Source organism: Cricetulus griseus, unplaced genomic scaffold (genome assembly GCF_003668045.3).
Source record: "Cricetulus griseus strain 17A/GY unplaced genomic scaffold, alternate assembly CriGri-PICRH-1.0 unplaced_scaffold_127, whole genome shotgun sequence".
Lineage (NCBI taxonomy): Eukaryota > Metazoa > Chordata > Mammalia > Rodentia > Cricetidae > Cricetulus > Cricetulus griseus.
Genome location: NW_023276839.1, coordinates 68,963 through 86,760, shown reverse-complemented (window position 1 = coordinate 86,760; position 17,798 = coordinate 68,963). Strand labels below are relative to the sequence as shown.

The 17,798-nt window shown below is 40.9% G+C and overlaps 1 pseudogene; it reads left to right on the top strand.

Annotated features, from left to right (window-relative positions):
- Positions 1-431: 431 nt before the first annotated feature.
- LOC113838572 overlaps positions 432-17,798 on the top strand; it is a 69,257-nt pseudogene continuing 51,890 nt past the window's right edge.

Genomic DNA, 17,798 nt, shown 5'->3' with positions numbered 1-17,798 from the left:
CATTCATACAACACCAACATCTGTAAAGCTATGTTCATAACAGCAGTGTCTGTAATAGCAAGAATCTGCAAACAACTAAGATGTCCTTCGAATAAAGGATGGATAAAGAAAATGTGATACATTTTATCAAGGGAGTACTTCTCACTGGACAAAAGAGAAACTATGGAAACTGTCATGGTGTTTTTTTCTTTAGATATTCTGCAACTCCTGAAACTGACAAGATTCTGTAAGGCAAAAGACATAATCAACAAGATAAGACAGCAGTGCAAAGAATGGGAGAAGATCCTCACCAACCCTACATCTAGCCAAGGGCAAATTTCTAAAACATACAAACAACTGAAGAAACCAGTCAACAAAACACCAAATAATCGCCCTCACTCGCCACCACCAGCCTGCTTTGCCTAGTGCCCTCCCGCAGCCACCCTGCAGAAATGCTTTGAGTACCCACACTCCTTTGCCAGATGAGACCAGTGTCCCGGGTGCTGGCTCCTCATGTCACTCGGGCCTATGCCAAAGATGTAAAATGTGGTGCAAATGCTTGATCATTAAAGCTTCAAGTTGTAGACCTTTTAGCCGATGCTGTAGCTGTTACAATGGGGCCAAAGGGAAGAACAGTGATTATTGAACAGAGTTGTGGAAGTCCCAAAGTAACAAAAGATGGGGTCATTTTTACAAAGGCAATTGATCTAAAGGATAAATACAAAAAATGTCAGAGCTAAACTTGTTCAAGATGTTGCCAATAACTCAAATGAAGAGGCTGGGATGGCACTACAACTGCTACTGTTCTGGCACGTTCTATTGCCAAGGAGGCTTTGAGAAGATCAGCAAAGGGGCTAATCCAGTAGAAATCTGGAGAAGTGTGATGTTGGCTGTTTGTGCTGTAATTGATGAACTAAAAAAACAATGTAAACATGTGACAACCCATGAAGAATTTGCTCAGGTTGCTACAATTTCTGCAAATGGACACATAGACATTGGAAACATCATATCTGATGCAATGAAACATGTTGGAGGGAAAGGCGTCATCACACTGAAGGATAGAAATACCCTGAATGATGAATTAGAAATTATTGAAGGCATGAAGTTTGAAAGATGAGTATTTCTCAGACATCAATAAGTCAAAAATGTAAATTCCAAGATGCTTATGCTCTGTTGAGTGAAAAGAAAATTTCTATTGTCCAGGCCATTACACCTGCTCATGAAGCTAATGCTCATAGGAAACAAATGGTCATATTTGCTGAAGATGTTGATGGAGAAGCTCTAAACACACTGGTTTTGAACAGGCTAAAAGCTGGTCCTCAGGTCGTAGCCGTTAAAGTTCCAGGTTTTGGGGACAATAGGAAGAATAAGCTTAAAGATACGGCTATTGCTACTGGTGGTGCGCAATTTGGAGAACAGGGGCTAAAGCTAAATCTAGATGATGTTCAAGGTCATGATTCAGGAAAATGTGGAGAGGTCATTGTCCCCAAAGATGATGCCATGCTTTTGAAAGGAAGTTATGACTAAACTCAAATTGAGAAACACATTCAAGAAATCACTAAGCAGCTAGACATCACAACTAGTGAATATGAAAAGGAAAAGCTAAACAAACACTTGCTAAACTTTCAGATGGAGTAGCTGTGTTTAAGGTTGGAGGAACAAGGGATGTTGAAGAGAAGGAGAAGAAAGACAGAGTTACAGATGCTCTCAATGCTACAAGAGCAGCTGTTGAAAAGGCATTGTTTTAGGAGTTAGCTGTGCTCTGCCTCCATTCATGCCAGCCTTGGATTTCTTAAAGGTTTCAAATGAAAATCAGAATATAGGTATAGAAATTATTAAAAGAGCACTCAAAATTCCTGCACTGACAATTGCTGAGAACGCAGGTGTTGAATAATCTTTGAGAGTTGAGAAAATTCTGCAGAGTTCCTAGGGAGTTGGTTATGAGGCTATGCTCAGAGATTTTGTGAACATGGTAGAAAAGGGAATCATTGATCCAACAAAGGTAAATGAGTCACAAATTCTTAAACATTGGATGGCTTGTTCTATGGTGTGTGTTTTCATTCATCATTTTATAAACATTTTTTTAGGTTGTAAGAACTGCTTTACTAGATGCTGCTGTGGTGGCCTCCTTGCTAACTTCAGCAGAAGCTGTAGTGACCGAAATTCCTAAAGAGAAGGACCTTGGAATGCGCACACACGCCTTTAATCCTAGTAATTGGGAGGCACAGGCAGGCAGATCTCTGTGAGTTCGAGGCCAGCCTGGTCTCCGGAGTGAGTGCCAGGATAGTCTCCAAAGCTACACAGAAAAACCCTGTCTTGAAAAACAAAAAAACAAACAAACAAACAAACAAACAAAAAACCAAAAAAAAGACATTTGTACATTCCTGAAAAAAACAACAAATAATTCAATTAAACTTGGGATACAGACCTAATAAAGAATACCCAAAGGTTTTTACTTTTTAGGAGAAAAATCTACTAATAAATGACTTGGAGCAGGTCCTTCACAGACAATATTTAGTGAGAGTAGGTAGCCTCATGTGGGTTAGTACTTCCAGTTGCTTCAAAATGCCCAGACCTTTTGTCATAGGCTCATGGGGAGGATCTACTCCATTGGATGGTGATATTAAAAGTAGCACATGGGTATATGCCTTAAGATATTAAGATCCCCAAGTAAAACTGTATCTCACATGCTGTTTCTTGGGCCCATGATATGGGCAGTGAGATTTCTGTCACACTTGCCTGGAAACACTTATGATCTGTCTGTCACAATCTCTTATATTGTCAAATACTTAACCAAACACAATCACGCATGACCTCACGTATCCTCCTGGACTTAGACAGGAGGCACAAGTCTATCTCAGGTATAAATATTTTTACTTCTGCTGCCCCACAGTAACCTACAATGGCTTCAGTCCAGTACACAGGAAAGTAAACCCAGCAATATACCATTCCAGCTGATTGATGACCACTTAGATACATCCCATATGCTGCAGTTCCCAAATGGAGACAACCCAAAGTTTCTTGTAAGTATTAGGAAGGTTTAAGATTCCTGGTGTTTCACTCATACATTTTGGTACATTAGTTGTTGTACTTTTTAGCTTGTTTTCCTATATATTTATTGTAATTAGAAGCAACATTGTTTTACATGTCAAACCCAGTCCCCTCTCCCTCCCCAACTCCCTTGCCCCCCACTATAATGCTATCTATCCCATCTATCCCATAAGATTTCTTCTCCCCAGCAAGAGTGAAGTCTTCCTCTCGGTTGGGACTTCAGTGTCTGTCATATCCTTTGGGATAATGCCTAGGACTTTGCCTGCAGTCTAGACTGAGAGAGCATCATCCTATGTGGCATGGGCTCCCAAACTCCATTGCTATGCTAGGGATAAGTACTGATCTACTACAAGGGGCCTATAGATTTCTCAGGCCTCCTCACTGACACCCACATCCATGGGGTCTGATTCAGTTCCATGCTGGTATCCCAGTGATCATTCCCCCTGTTCAAATCAGCTGGGTGTTTTGGTTTTACAAGCCTGATCTTGACCAATTTACTCATGACATCTCCTTCTGTGTAACTGGATTTTAGTTCAGTTCACTGTTCAGTTGTGGGTATCTGCTTATATTTCCATCAGTTGCAGGATGAAGGCTATAGGATGGCATATAAGTTAGTCATCAATCTCATTATCAGGAGAGGGCATTTAAGGTAGTATCTCCACTGGTGCTTAGATGATTAGTTAGTGTTATCCTTGTAGCTCTCCAGACATTTTCTTGTGCCTCGTTTCTCTTTAAACTCATACTGGCTCCCTCTGTGATTGTATCTCTTAATTTGCTTTCTCTATTTTCCCCTATAAAACCAGAAGCATTTGTAAGGCAAAAACACACTCAGCAATACCAAAAGGCAGCCCACGGAATGGGAAAAGATATTCACCAACCCCATACCTGACAGAAGGATGATCTACATAATTTACGAAGAACACAGGAAGCTGGGTTCCAAAGCCACAAAAAAATCCAATTAAAAATTGGGGTACAGAAAGAAAATCTCAAGTTCAACACATCCCTAACACAAAATATCCAAGAAAAATATGATACCCTGAAAAGACCAAACCTAAGAATACTAGGTATAGAAGAAGGTGAAGAAATCTAACTCAAAGGCAAAGAAAACATATTCAACAAACATAGAAGAAAACTTCCCCAACCTAAAGAAAGACAAGCAAATGAAAGTACAAGAAGCCTAAAGGACTTCAAAAAGTCTGAATCAAAAAACATGTCTCCTCAACACATAGTAATCAAAACACCAAACATCCAGAATAAAAAGAAAATATTAAGAGCAGCAAAGGAAATAGGACAAGTAATATATAAAGGGAAACCTATCAGAATTACACCTGACATTTCCATGGAAAATCTGAAAGCCAGAACATCCTGGATAGATATTCTACCTACAGTAAGAGACCATGGATGCCAGCCCAGACTGCTATACCCAGCAAAGCTTTCAATCAATATAGATGGAGAAAACAAGATAGTCCATGAGAAAACAAGATTCAAACAACACATATCCACCAATCCACTCCTACAAAATGTTCCATAAGGAAAACTGCAACCCAAGGACTTAACTACAACCAGAAAAATATAGGCAATAGATAATCCTAGTTTACCAACAGCCAAAAGGAAAAAAAGGGATAGAATCCCACACATAAATTCACCACCACTGCCAAATACAAAACAAGAATGAACAGCCAATGGTCATTAATATCCTTCAACATTAATGGTCTTAACTTGCCTATAAAATTTGGTATATTTACACAATGGAGTACTACTCAGTGGGAAAAAAACAATGGAATCTTGAAACTTGCAGGAAAATGGATGGATCTAGAAGAAACCATTCTGAGCGAGGTAACCCAATCGCAAAAAGATAAACATGGTGTGTACTTACTCATATGCAGATTTTAGACATAGAGTAAGGATTCGAGCCTACAATCCACACTGCCAAAGAAGCTAATAACATTGATGTCCCTAAGAGAGATATACACGGTCCCATGGAGAAGGGGAGAGGTTCAAGATCTGCTGAGCAAATTGGGAGCACGGGAAGAGGGGGGAGGGAGCTAGGAGAATGAGAAGGGAAGAGGAAGAGGGATGCCAATGACATGATGGAGCAGAAAATATGAGTCAGGGGAAGAATAAACGATGTGCACTTACCTAATGGCCAAGGATGTTGAGCACTTTTTTATGTGTCTTTTATATTTTTATGTGTCTTATATATGTATCCCTCTCTAGAACTCTGAGAATTTTGATGATGGGGATGGAGCTTTGCTGGCTAAAGGGTCTACAATTTATGTTCCTCACAAAACCAAAGGATTCTTGTAAGTTCCAGGGAGCTGAAACGGATACATGCAAGCAGGTCCTATTCACTCCAAAGAAATATTATTCAGCCTTTCCCTGGTCCTGGACTCCCTTCACTCATGTATTCCGGACCCCGTAGGAACCCCCACCTCATCTTACAATCCTCCCCTCCAATACCTGGACTTAAGAAACAATGTATTTTTCTAAACTTAACTTTTTCTTCTTCACAGCTGACATCTGCGCAAGTCTTAGAAGTACCAGAGAGATCCTCACCTCCAGGACTAGAGTGGAACAACCAGCTACTCCAGCATGATCCCACCCAGGTTTCTCAGGTCACCAAAGAAGGTCAATGCCCCCTAAATCAGCAGTAAGCAATCTTGAAACATGAGGAAATTATTCCCTAACCAGCCACGTCTAACAACCAGCCTTTTAATGATCAGTGAAGGTAGGAATGAAACGTCCAGGCAACAGGCTGGCCTTTCCCTGTCACCTGTCAGGTTGCACTGAGGAGGAATTCTGGTGAGCCCAGGGATCCCTGGGTGGTAAGTCTGCAGACGGGTGTAAAGGACCCCTTTAAAAGAAAAACCTGTGCACACTCATGGTCTCTTGCCTTCTCTTTCTCTCATCATCCCCTTCCCCACAGCTCTCTGATCTCTGCTCTTGCTCTTAACCACTTAGTCTCTTCTCCTGTCTCCCCCAGTCTCCCCCTCCCGCCCTGTCTGAAACTCTGTGGTTCATGGACTCTCTATAGTTCATGTTCCATTGCTCAGGGTTCCACCTCCATAACTCGAATTCCCCTTCCTTGTAATCAACACTGGACCTGAGAAAACCAGGGAGGCTCTCTGTGAGCTCCCTTCCCACCCGTGCTGGGGTGAGCTGGAACCAAGGAGATCTTTTTCTCAGACAGAGCAACTGGTGAGACACACCTTCTGGTCATTATGTTTTACAAGGATGAGGTCCATCAAACACATGCGCTGAGTCATTTGTGTGTTTCCGTTTTAAGACTTAGGCAGTTTTTTTTCCAGCTGCTTTTCGGGACCCCATCTTGCCTGGACTGTTCCAGCATTCTATTTTTCTGCACTGTGGCCACCAGTTCAGGCCGACTCAGAGTTCTCAGATCGTCCTTACTGAGCCACTTTTGGTCTTGCCCATGGGAAATACATTTCATGTTAGGGGATCCTTCTAGTTACTTTTCCTGTGGAAAAAACTGTTCAATGACTTTTGTGGATGAATGTCATCTTCCCTAACAAGGACAACAATGGCCTAAAAAAGTGAAAACACTAACAATACTCAACAAAAGGTGAGTATTCCATGGTTAGCTACTTCCAGCAAGGTTTACATTCCATTTATTAGACTAAAATGAGTGATCAGTGGACTGTAGCTACTTGTTTGCATGAGATGACTTCAGCTGTGGGACAGAGTTCATTAGGCAGAGATGGGCATCCTCATTGAGTGGGGGGAATATGCAGAGCTGTACATGGTCTGCACTGGTCTCAGCCTACACTGAGCCTTTGTCTGTCTGTCTCTGCCTCTGTGTCTGTGTCTCTATGTCTCATTTTCACTCACTGTCTTTCAGTCTCTCTGTCTTTGTCTCTGGAGCCTAGGTGAAAACATGAAGCTGTATCTGGTCTGGACTGGTCCATGCTTGAATTGAGGCCTGATCTCTATGTCTCTCTTTGTCTCTGTCTCTCTGTCTCATTCAGTAAGTCTCTGTCTCTCACTGTTGCTGTGTCTCTGTCTCTGTCTCTGCAGCCTGGATTACAGCCTGCAGCTTTACCTGGTCTGGTCTGTCTGTCTTTCTATCTCTCTGTATCTCAGGGTCTCCATCTCTATCTCTGTAACTTGGGTGGGATCCCAGAGCTGTACCTGGACTCGTCTTGACAGGCCTCATCCTGCCTAGTTGGGGGCTTTGCCTGTGGCTTGTGGCTCCCAAGTCTCTACTCTTCTCATCACTGAAGCTGGTGTAATTTTCTCCCTCTCTCTCAAGAACATTGATGCTTTGGTCTACAACAGGGATAAGGCTTTGCCGGATTTCACGTGGACCTGTTCTCAGGGATGGGGATTGTAAGGCTGACCTTCCAGAGAGGATGAAAAACGTCTCAGATTTCTCTTTCTTATCCTGTTAGTGGTTACAGTCTCCGAACAAGTTGATAAAATTCCCGTAACTATTGGTCTGATTCTGCAAGGTTAAAAAACTACATGCTAAACCACTGCAAGATAGCACAATTGAGGTGCATTTCATTGTCCTAAAGATATGTGACACTTTCAAAAAAACATTGATGCTTTTCAGCCAAGTGTTTTCTACCATTAATAGATTGCTAATATGTCTAAAATTTATGTTTTCCACAAACCCAAAGGATTCATGTAAGTTCCAGAGAGCCTATTCAGACCCATGAAAACAGTTTCCAAGATTCACTCTAAATAAATAGGATACAGACATTCCCTTTTGCCAGACTCCCTTCCTTCCTCCTCATCTTGGGACCCCTCGGGAACAACCCTCACACATTACCATTTTCCACTCCACTACCAGGACTGAAGAAACATTGGTTTTTAAACTGAACCTATTCATGTTACACTGCTGAAATCTGGCCGGGTCTAAGATGCTCCAGAGAATTCCACAGATCCTGAACTGGGGCAGAGCCAGCAAATACTACAGGATCTGGCAGCAACACAGAATGTCAGCCCCAAAGAGGTTCAATGCCAAAGATGGCTAAAACACCCCCCCACACACACACACACATGAGCAGGAAGCAGGGTCCAGAACTCGACGTTATTCCCTAACCTGAAACATCTAACACCAACTTTCTAATCATCAGTGAAGGAGGAAATCAAAGGTCCAGTCATCAGTCTGGCCTGCCCGGGCACCTGGGAGGATGCACTCAGGAGGTAGTCTGTTCAGCCCAGGAAGGGTTCTTTGGGTAGTAAGTCTGCAGGCATGTGTAAAGGGCCCCTTTAAAAGACAGACCCTAGCCCACTCATCTCTCTCTCTCTCTCTCTCTCTCTCTCTCTCTCTTTCTCTGTTGCTCCCTTTCTTTCTCTCTCTCCTTCCCCTTCCTCCCTGCTCTCTGCTCTTCCTCTTAGCCTCTTTGTATCCTCACGTGTCTCCCCCACTCTCCCTCTCCTGCCCTGTCAGCAAGTCTATGGCTCATGGACTCTCTCTGGTTTATATTCCATCGCTCATGGTTCCATCTCCATAGCGAGCTTTCCCCTTCCATGTAAACAAAAGAACAACACTGGAGCAGTGAAAACCAAGGAGGCTCACTCTGTGACCCCTCTCCCCGCCCACGCTTGGCTGAGCAGGTAACAGTAGAGATCTTTTTCTGGGAATGACCACCCGGTGAGACACCCCTTTAGGTCAGTGTGTTTCCCAAGGATGAGGTCCACCACTGCATTGTCTGAGTCAAAAGTGTCTTTCAGCTTTAAGCCTTCGGTGGGTTCTTCCCATTGTTTTTTGGACGACAGTGTCCTCTGAACTTTTCTGGCATTCTTTGTTCCCCCCTTGACCAAGAGTTCAAGCTGACTCCAAATTCTGAGATCGTCCATACTGAGCCGGCTTCGGCATCACCAATGGGAAATACATCTTTTTGTAACTCAACTGATTCCTCCCTCCAAAATCAACTCTGAAGACTTAGCCTACAGTAATTATATCCTCTCTCTTGAGAAAATTGTTGCTGTATCAATTTTTTTCTTTGTAAATTGGATATAATCCTATTCTCCCTTTCTACCAACACAATAAAGGCTAACCTTCTGTTGCTGACAAATTAGTTCCCTGAATTCCCAGAATACAGTCTCAGAAAGGTAGTGTATACTAGGGGATTATAGGTGACAATGGATGATAAGTAAGTAGGTAGAAAGAGATTTATGAAAAAAGAAACTTGAAGATGGAGGTTTCTGTCCCACCTAGTTACATTGCCTCTTTGTCCCAAACAAACAAACAGATGTTATATTATTAATCTGTTTCTCGATGGTTAGAGCTTATCATTGGCTAGCTCTGTTTTAATGATTAGCACATTTCTATTAATCTATACATTGCCATGATTCTGCGGCTTATCCTTTTTCTGGTATGTTGTAGCCTCAGGACCGTGGCATGTCTTCATAGGCTCTAAATCCCTTCTCCCCTCTCTAATTCTGGGCTGGGAGCATTGCCTCTATTCCTACCCGGCTACTTGGTAATCAGTGTTTTGTTCACCACCCACTAAGAGAAATATATATACAGATATACATACCCCATCATCTCCTCTTACCTGTCTAGAAAAGATTTTTTCTTTTCTTTCCATCTTTAATAAATTTTTATATAAATAATAAACTATCTTATTTTACATACCAATCCCATTCCTTCTCCCTTACATGCTTACATGCCCCCCAAAACCCCCATTCCATCCCCCATCCTCTCCACTGAGATGGTGAGAAATTCATGGGAGATCATCTAAGTCTGTCACATCATATGGGACAAGTATTAGGCCCTCCCCCGAGTATCTAAACTGAGAGAGTAGACCTCCATAGGGAAGAGGCTCCCAAAGTTAATTCATATGCCTTGAATAAATACTATTTCCACTGTCAGAGGCCCATAGAGTGCCATCGTCACCCAAATGACACACAGAATAGGAAGGGCTGATTTGGTACTATGATGGTTCCCCAGTTGTGGGAATGGGGTACATGAGCTCCTGCATAGTCAGTTCAGCTGATTCTATGGGTTTCTCCAGCCTGGTATTGACCCATTTGCTCCTCATTCTCCCCTTTCTGAAACTGGATTCCGGGAGTTCAGGTGATTGTTTATCTTACGAGTATTTTTCTGCATGAAGGCTTTAGGGTGGCTTATAAGGTTGTTATCAACCACATTATAGGCAAAGTGCATTTATGGTAGCCTCTCCACTATTGCTTAGATTGTTTGTTTGGATTATCCTTTTGGATACCTGGACATTTGCCTAGTGTCGTATTTCCCTTTAAACCTATAAATTATGACTCTGTTAAGTTATTGTTTTTATTGCACTCATCTATTCTTCCTCCTAATCAATCTTCCCGATCCCTCATGTTCTCCTATCCCCTCCTTATCACCCCGCCTCTTTCTCCTACCTACCTCCTCCTTCCCCATGCTTCAGGAGATCTTGGACTTTTCCCTTACTCTGAGGAAACATGTATGTCTCTCTTAGGGTCCTACTTGTTCCTAGGATCTCTGGAGTTTTGGATTGTAGACTAGTTACTATTTTCTCTATGTCTAATAGCCATACATTAGTGAGTACTTAACCTGTTAGTCTGTCAGTTTATAGGTTACCTCACTCAGAATGGTTTATTCTAAGTCCATTCATTTGTTTCATTGTTTTTTCTTTGGTGATTAGTACTCCAGTGATTAATTGTATTACATTTTCTATATTCATTCATTAGTCGTAGGATAACTTGGTTGTTTCCAGGTTCTTGATATTAAAAATACTGCTGTTGTGAACATGGCTGTACAGATGTCCATATTGTATGAATTACATCCTTTGGTTATATGCCATTGAGTGTAATGGCTAGATGAGGAAGTAGACTGATACCCAATTTTCAAAAAACCTGCATACTTAATGCCAAAATATTTGTACAAATTTTTATTCCAAGCAGCAACAGAGAAGTGTTCTCCTTTCTACAAATTGTCTCGAGCATAAGCATTCCATGGTGTTTTTTTCTGTAGCCATTTAGCAACTGTGCGATGATACCTCAGTGTTGTTATGATTTACAATTCCCTGATGGCTATGAATGCTGAGTGTCTTTTAGCCATTTTATTTCTTTATCCTCTATTTACCAAACTAAAATACCAATGGATCAAAGACTTGAATATAAATCCAATCCATCTTAGTAGAGTAATGGGAAGGTAGCACTGAATGAATTTGTGCAGCAAACCACTTCCTGAAGATAACAAAAGTAGCACAGACACAGATGGAAAATTAAGTAATGGGGCTTCCTGAAACAGAGAAGGTTAGTTAAATCAAAAGACATAGTCAAGAAGACAGGACAGCAGCCCACAGAATAAGAAAAGAACTACTCCAACCCCATATCTAAATGATTTGTAATATATATAAAGAACTGAAGAAACTAGTCACCAAAACACAAAATAATCCAATTCAATTATGAGGTACAGAACTAAAAAAATGCATTATAGGGTTTTACTTTTATGGAAGAGATAATCTCCTCATAAAATACTTGAACCAGGTTCTTCACAGAATACATTTAGTGAGATTAGTTGCCCTCATGTTGGTCAATTGGTCCATTTGCTTGGAAATGCCCAAACCTTTGGTCATAGGCTCATTTGAAGACTCACCTCTATTATCTGGTGACATTAAAAGTTGTACAATTGCACATGCCTTAGGATATTACAATCCCAGAGTACAAATCAGCATCTCATTTGCTCCCTGTTTCTTGGGCCCATGATATGTGCAGAGAGACTTTTTCACAGTTGCCAGGAAACACATATATTCTGACTGTCACTATCTATTACATCTTCAAATTCTAAACCTACCACGCCCTCTCATGACCTCACAATGTATCCTCCTGGATTAGGTGGAAGGCACAAGTCTCTCTCTGGGTTTAACTATTTTTACTTCTGCTGACCCAGAATAACCTACAATATACATGTAAGTAAATGCATCATTATACTATTCCAGCTGATTAATGGTCATATAGGAACATCCCACATGCTGCATTTCCCAAAATGCAGAAAGCCCTATGTTGCCTCGCTCAGAGTTTGTTATGTTAGTTGCTACAATTTTTATATTTTTTCCTCAATTATTTAAATTTAAATTAGAAACAAGATTGTTTTACATGTCAATTCCTTTTCCCTCTCCCTCCACTACTCCCCTGCCCTATACTATGCCCTAACTATCCCATACAATTTTAGTACACCAGGGGGAGTGAGGTCTTCCATGGGGGGGGTCATCAGAGTTTGTCGCATCCTTTGGGATAGGGCCTAGGCCCTTCCATGTAGTCTAGACTGAGGAAGTATCCCCCTATGTGTGATGGGCTCCCAAAGTCCATTCCTATGCTAGAGATAAGCATTGATCTACTCCAAGAACCCCCATAGATTTCCAAGGCCACATAACTGACACCCACATTCATGGGGACTAGTTCAGTTCCATGCTGGTTTCCCAGTAATCAGTCTGGGCGCCAAAGCTCTCCCATGTTCAGGTCAGCTGTTTCTGTAGTTATCACCAGCCTAATCTTGACCACATTCCTCATCACTCATCCTTCTCTGTAACTGGATTCCAGTTCAGGTCAATGTTTAGTTGCTTTTGCTAACATCAGCTGCTTCTATTTCCATCAATTGCTAGATGAAGACTCTAGGATGGCATAAAGTTAGTCATCAATCTCTTTATCAGGGAGGGCATTTAAGAACCTTCACGACTGTGCCTTAGATGGTTAGTTAGTGTCATTCTTGTAGATCTCCAGACATTTCCCTAAGGTCTGATTTTTCTTTATACTTATACTGGCTCCCTCTCACATGGTATCTCTAATTTTGCTCTACTTTATTCTTCCCACAATACTACCATGGCAATGGACACTCAGCAATACAAAATGATAGCCAGCATGATGGGAACATATATTCACCAATCCAGTACCCGACAGAGGGCTGATAACCAAAATTTACAAAGAACTCATGAAGCTAGTTTCCAAAACAGCAAATAATCCAAATAAAATTGGTATACAGAACTAGAGAATTCTCAATAGAGGATTCTAAAATGGCTGAAAGATACATAAAAAAGTTCTCAAACAAGGAATTGCAAATCAAAATAACTTTTTATTTTTAATAAGGATGCCATATTCATAAAACATTATAATAATGGAAAGAGCAATCAGGGATAAAATGGAGGATTGTTTTCGTCCACACAAACAGAAAGAATATTATAATCACATAATAATGTAAAAATTATATAAAACTAACTTTTCTCAATAGAAGTCTGTGGCCTCAACTTAAAGAGTAGATGCCACAAAATACAGATCATCTGAGATCACAGGAAGGATATATATATATATATATATATATATATATATATATATATATATATCTCACAAAATTGACACTAAGGTTGTACCAATAAATCAAAATCCATATCAATGCCAATAATTCATTCCTATATCCGATTCCCTTTTTATCTTTTAAAAAGAGGTTGACTGTGCTAATTTCCATTTATAACCAATCCAATTTAAATGAAAACAAACATTTAAAAACAATATTTGTAAATTTGGGCGTCATTCATTCTAAACTGCATCCTGCTAACTGGGGGTGATGTCTATACCACGAGATTCATTATAAAACACAGAAATCTGACCAAGTCTTTGTTTTTGTAGTCTGCAAGGCTGTTTTCGATGTAGGATCAGTTGGGTCACTGCTTCAGGGAGTGTTGCTTCATAAAACCATATTATTCTTGAAGGAATCCACAGGTTTTCCTTTTCTTTGGAAACACAAGTAAACACTTTTTTCCCAAGTAACCTGTCCTTAGACTTAAATCTCCCTGCTTCTGCTTTTGGAGTGCTACGTTTAAAGGTGTCTGTCACCACACCCAGCTACACTATTTCCTCTTGATACTTTTTCTCTCACAATCCTACATATATTTTTAAATGTAGTGTAAACCTTTAGAAGTTTTTCTTTATCTAGATATGTCTTTATCATCTTGGGAGTACTGAGTCCAACCCTCCACAGTGCCAGGACGGCACAAGCATAAGGAAGCTGACCCAATGACTCTGAGCGGCCCGACAGGGCTGGCTGTGGTGGCAGGTTTCCCTCTTCCTCTGGAAATTTGGGGCATGGGGTTTTCCCACTCCTGACACCATTATGTTACTATAAATCTTTCTGACACCTGCATGAGTTCTGCCTACCATGTTGATGGACAAAATAATATACAGAGACTTATATTAGGTTCAAATTCTGCTTGGCCAATTACAAGGATTTCTCATCTGTTAGGTCAGTCTTACTTACCATAAATCTATATTTTATAAGACTTACATTATTAGGATGCCTTCCATTGACGTCATCATCCCAGGAACACATGGTGACTCTGGAGGAAAAGAAAAGGGGGCCACTTCCATCTTGCCCTCGTTTATATATGAGTCTCCCTGCCATGTCACTTCCTGTGCATCACCACTCCTTTACTACTATTTCCAGAATCCTCCTTGACTCCTAGTCCTGCCTATCTGGCTACCTCATTGGCCAAACAGTACTTTATTCAACAATCAATAAGATAAACATGGACAGAAGTGCATTCCCCATCATTCTAGGCTAGGTATCTTTTGCTTTATATCTGAAATACACTTATGAGTGAGTAAATACAATTTTTTTGTTGTTTCTTGTATACATCACTTTTAGTCAGACTGTATTCAGTGACATTATATGCCAATGATTAATTGTGCCAGAAAAAGGCTATTGTTCATGGCCTTGTCTCTGGCCTGATAGGAGTAGACTACATCCCTGTGAATATTAAAGGCTATATAGGACACTTGTATTGGGTAGAGAAATATCCAAAAAAAACTGTGCTTCTCAGCTGTTCTATACTTGTTGGTATGAGGAGGAAGAATACTACTGTGATTGTCAGGCAAAAATAATGATATTACGGTATAACACAATACCCACAATGTAACACAATCTATGCAAACATGACCTCACATTACACCTGTCTTTGCCATCTCCTTAGCATTTAAATCAATCTGTAAGTTGTAAGCAATTTTTTTTAACAACTTCCACCACAAAGGTTCCGTTTACTGCTTCAGGAAAACACAAATGTATATGAAGGCATATACGGAAAGGATGCTCAATAATACCATAAGGTCACTTGCTCATCTATGTTATACAACATTATTCATAGTAGCCAGATCTTGGAAACAACCTCGAATCCCATCAAGTGATGAAGGGATGAAGAAAATGTGGTACATTTACACAATGGACTAATACTCAGCATTAAGAAAATGACATCCTCCTTCCTGCTCCGCCAACCTGACCCCTCCTTGGGTGAGTGTACTCTGCCCTTGACCAACTCCTGTTCAGAGCCCCATTCACCCTGATCTCTCTGGGCCTGGGCCTGGGCCCAGGCCTGCTGGGAGTGGACCCACTCAGCTAGGGAGGAGTTCCCTGAGTCTGGAAACACCTCATTCTTCCTTCCCACTCCACCAACCTGAGCCCTACCAAAGTGAGTGACCCTGTGCTCTTGCTGAACACCTGTCCAAAGCCCCATTCCCCCTGATCTTTCTGGGACTGTGCCTACTTGGAGTGGTCCCGACCAGCCATGGAGGAACCCTTGAGTCTGGAATCACCTCAGTCTTCCTTCCTGATCTGACAGCCTGACCCTTCCCGAGACCTGATCCCTACCGAGGCCTAACCCCTACTGAATGAGGAGACTACCAGGAGAGGTAAGACCATCCAGAGCTGCTGACATTGTAGTACTGGCCCACAGAAACCACGAGGTGACAACAGGAGGTAAAGAGACCCCACCTGCACCCATTGGAAGAAGAGATGGTAAGAAGACAAAATAACACACCTAACAACTGAAAGACCAATATAACACCACCATAATCTAGGGACTCCAAACCAGCAAGATTTGAAAAGTCCAACACAAAGGATAAAGAAGAGATGGATCTCAAAAATTATCTCTGGAAGATGATAGAGACCTTTAAAGAGGAAACAAGAAAATCCCTTAAAGAAACAGAAGAAAAAAATAAGCAAAAATTACATGAAATGGAGGAAAAGAAAAACCAGAAAATTCAGGAAATAAACAAATCTCTTAAAGAATCTAAAGGAAACCAAGAAAAAAACAACCAAACAAGTGAAGGAAGCACTTGAAACAGTTCATGGCATGAAAACTGAAATACACACAATAAAGAAAACACAGAATGATGCGATGCTGGAAATGGAAAGACTGGACAAATGATCAGGAACTAATGAGATGAGTATAACTAATAGAATCTCAGTTATTGAAGACTCACTAGAGGATATACATTCATTGACCATAGAAAATCTCAAGATCAGGAAATCCCTAACACAAAATATCCAGGGAAAGAAAGGGGCATCGTGAAAAGATCAAACGTAAGACCAATAGGTATAGAAGAAGGTGAAGAAATACTGCACAAGTAAAATATACAGGCATACCCATCAGAATCACAACCGAATTATCAATGGAAACTCTGAAAGCCAGAAGGTCCTGGATAGATACCCTACAAACAGTAAGGAAGCATGGATGTCATCCCAGACTAGTGTACCCAGCAAAACTTTCAATCACTATAGATGAAGAAAACAAGATATTACATAACGAAACAGATTTAAACAATACGTATCTACAAATCCAGCACAACAGAAAGTCCTAGAGGGAAATCTCCAACCCAACGAAGACAAATAAACTCACAAAAATATAGGTACATGAAGAAACTGGAGAAAAGTCACATTACAGAATTGGCAGAACAACTGAAAGCTTTAGATCAAAAGGAAGAAAACTCACCAAGTCTGAGTGGATGTCAGAAAATAAATTGAGGGCTGAAATCAATAAAGTAGAAACTAGGAAACATTTCAAAGAATTAATGAAACAAAGAGTTGTTTTTTTGAGAAGATCAAAAAGATAAACAAACCTCTATCCAAACTAACCAAAAGGCAAAGAGAGAGCATGCTCATTAACAAAATCTGAAACGAAAAAGGGGAAATACCAATGGAAACTGAGGAAATCCAGAGAATCCCCAGGTCATACTTTGAAAACCTATACTCCACAAAATTAAAAAATGTAAAGGAAATGGACAATTTTCTGGACAGCTATCACTTACCAAAATTAAACCAAGAACAGGTAAGCAGTTTAAATCGACCTATATCCTCTAATGAAATAGAAGCAGTCATCAAAAGCCTCCCAACCAAAAAAAAGTCCAGGGCTACATGGCTTCACTACAGAATTCTACCAGAAATTCAAACAAGAGCTAATAACACCAGTACTCCTCAAAGAGTTCTGCACAATAGAAGCAGAAAGGACATTGCCAAACTCTGTCACATAACTTTTTTGCTACCCCTGCATGGTGAGTTCTTCCTTAGGGTGTCATCAGAGTCTTTTGTATCCCTTGGCATAGGGCCTAAGCCCACACCTGTGTTTCTTGGCTCAGGGGGTATTCCTTTATGTGGAATGGGCTCCCAAAGTCCACACCTATGCTAGGTATAAATACTGGGCTTCTACAGGAGGTCCCATAGATTTTTGAGGTTTTCTCACAGAAACCCATGTTCCTGGGGTCTGGATCAGTCACATGCTGGTATTCCAGCTATCAGATTGTGGAGCAAGAGTTCCCGGATGTTTAGGTCAGCTGATTCTGTGTGTTTCATCAGCCTGGTCTAGACCTCTGTGCCCTTCACTGGTGCTTCTCTGCATCTGGATTCCAGTACAGATCGGTGATTAGTTATGGGTGTCTGCTTCCACCAGCTGCTGGTTGAAGGCTATAGGATGGCATATAAGTCACTAATCAATCTCATAATTAGGTGATGGCTTTTAAGGTATCCTCTC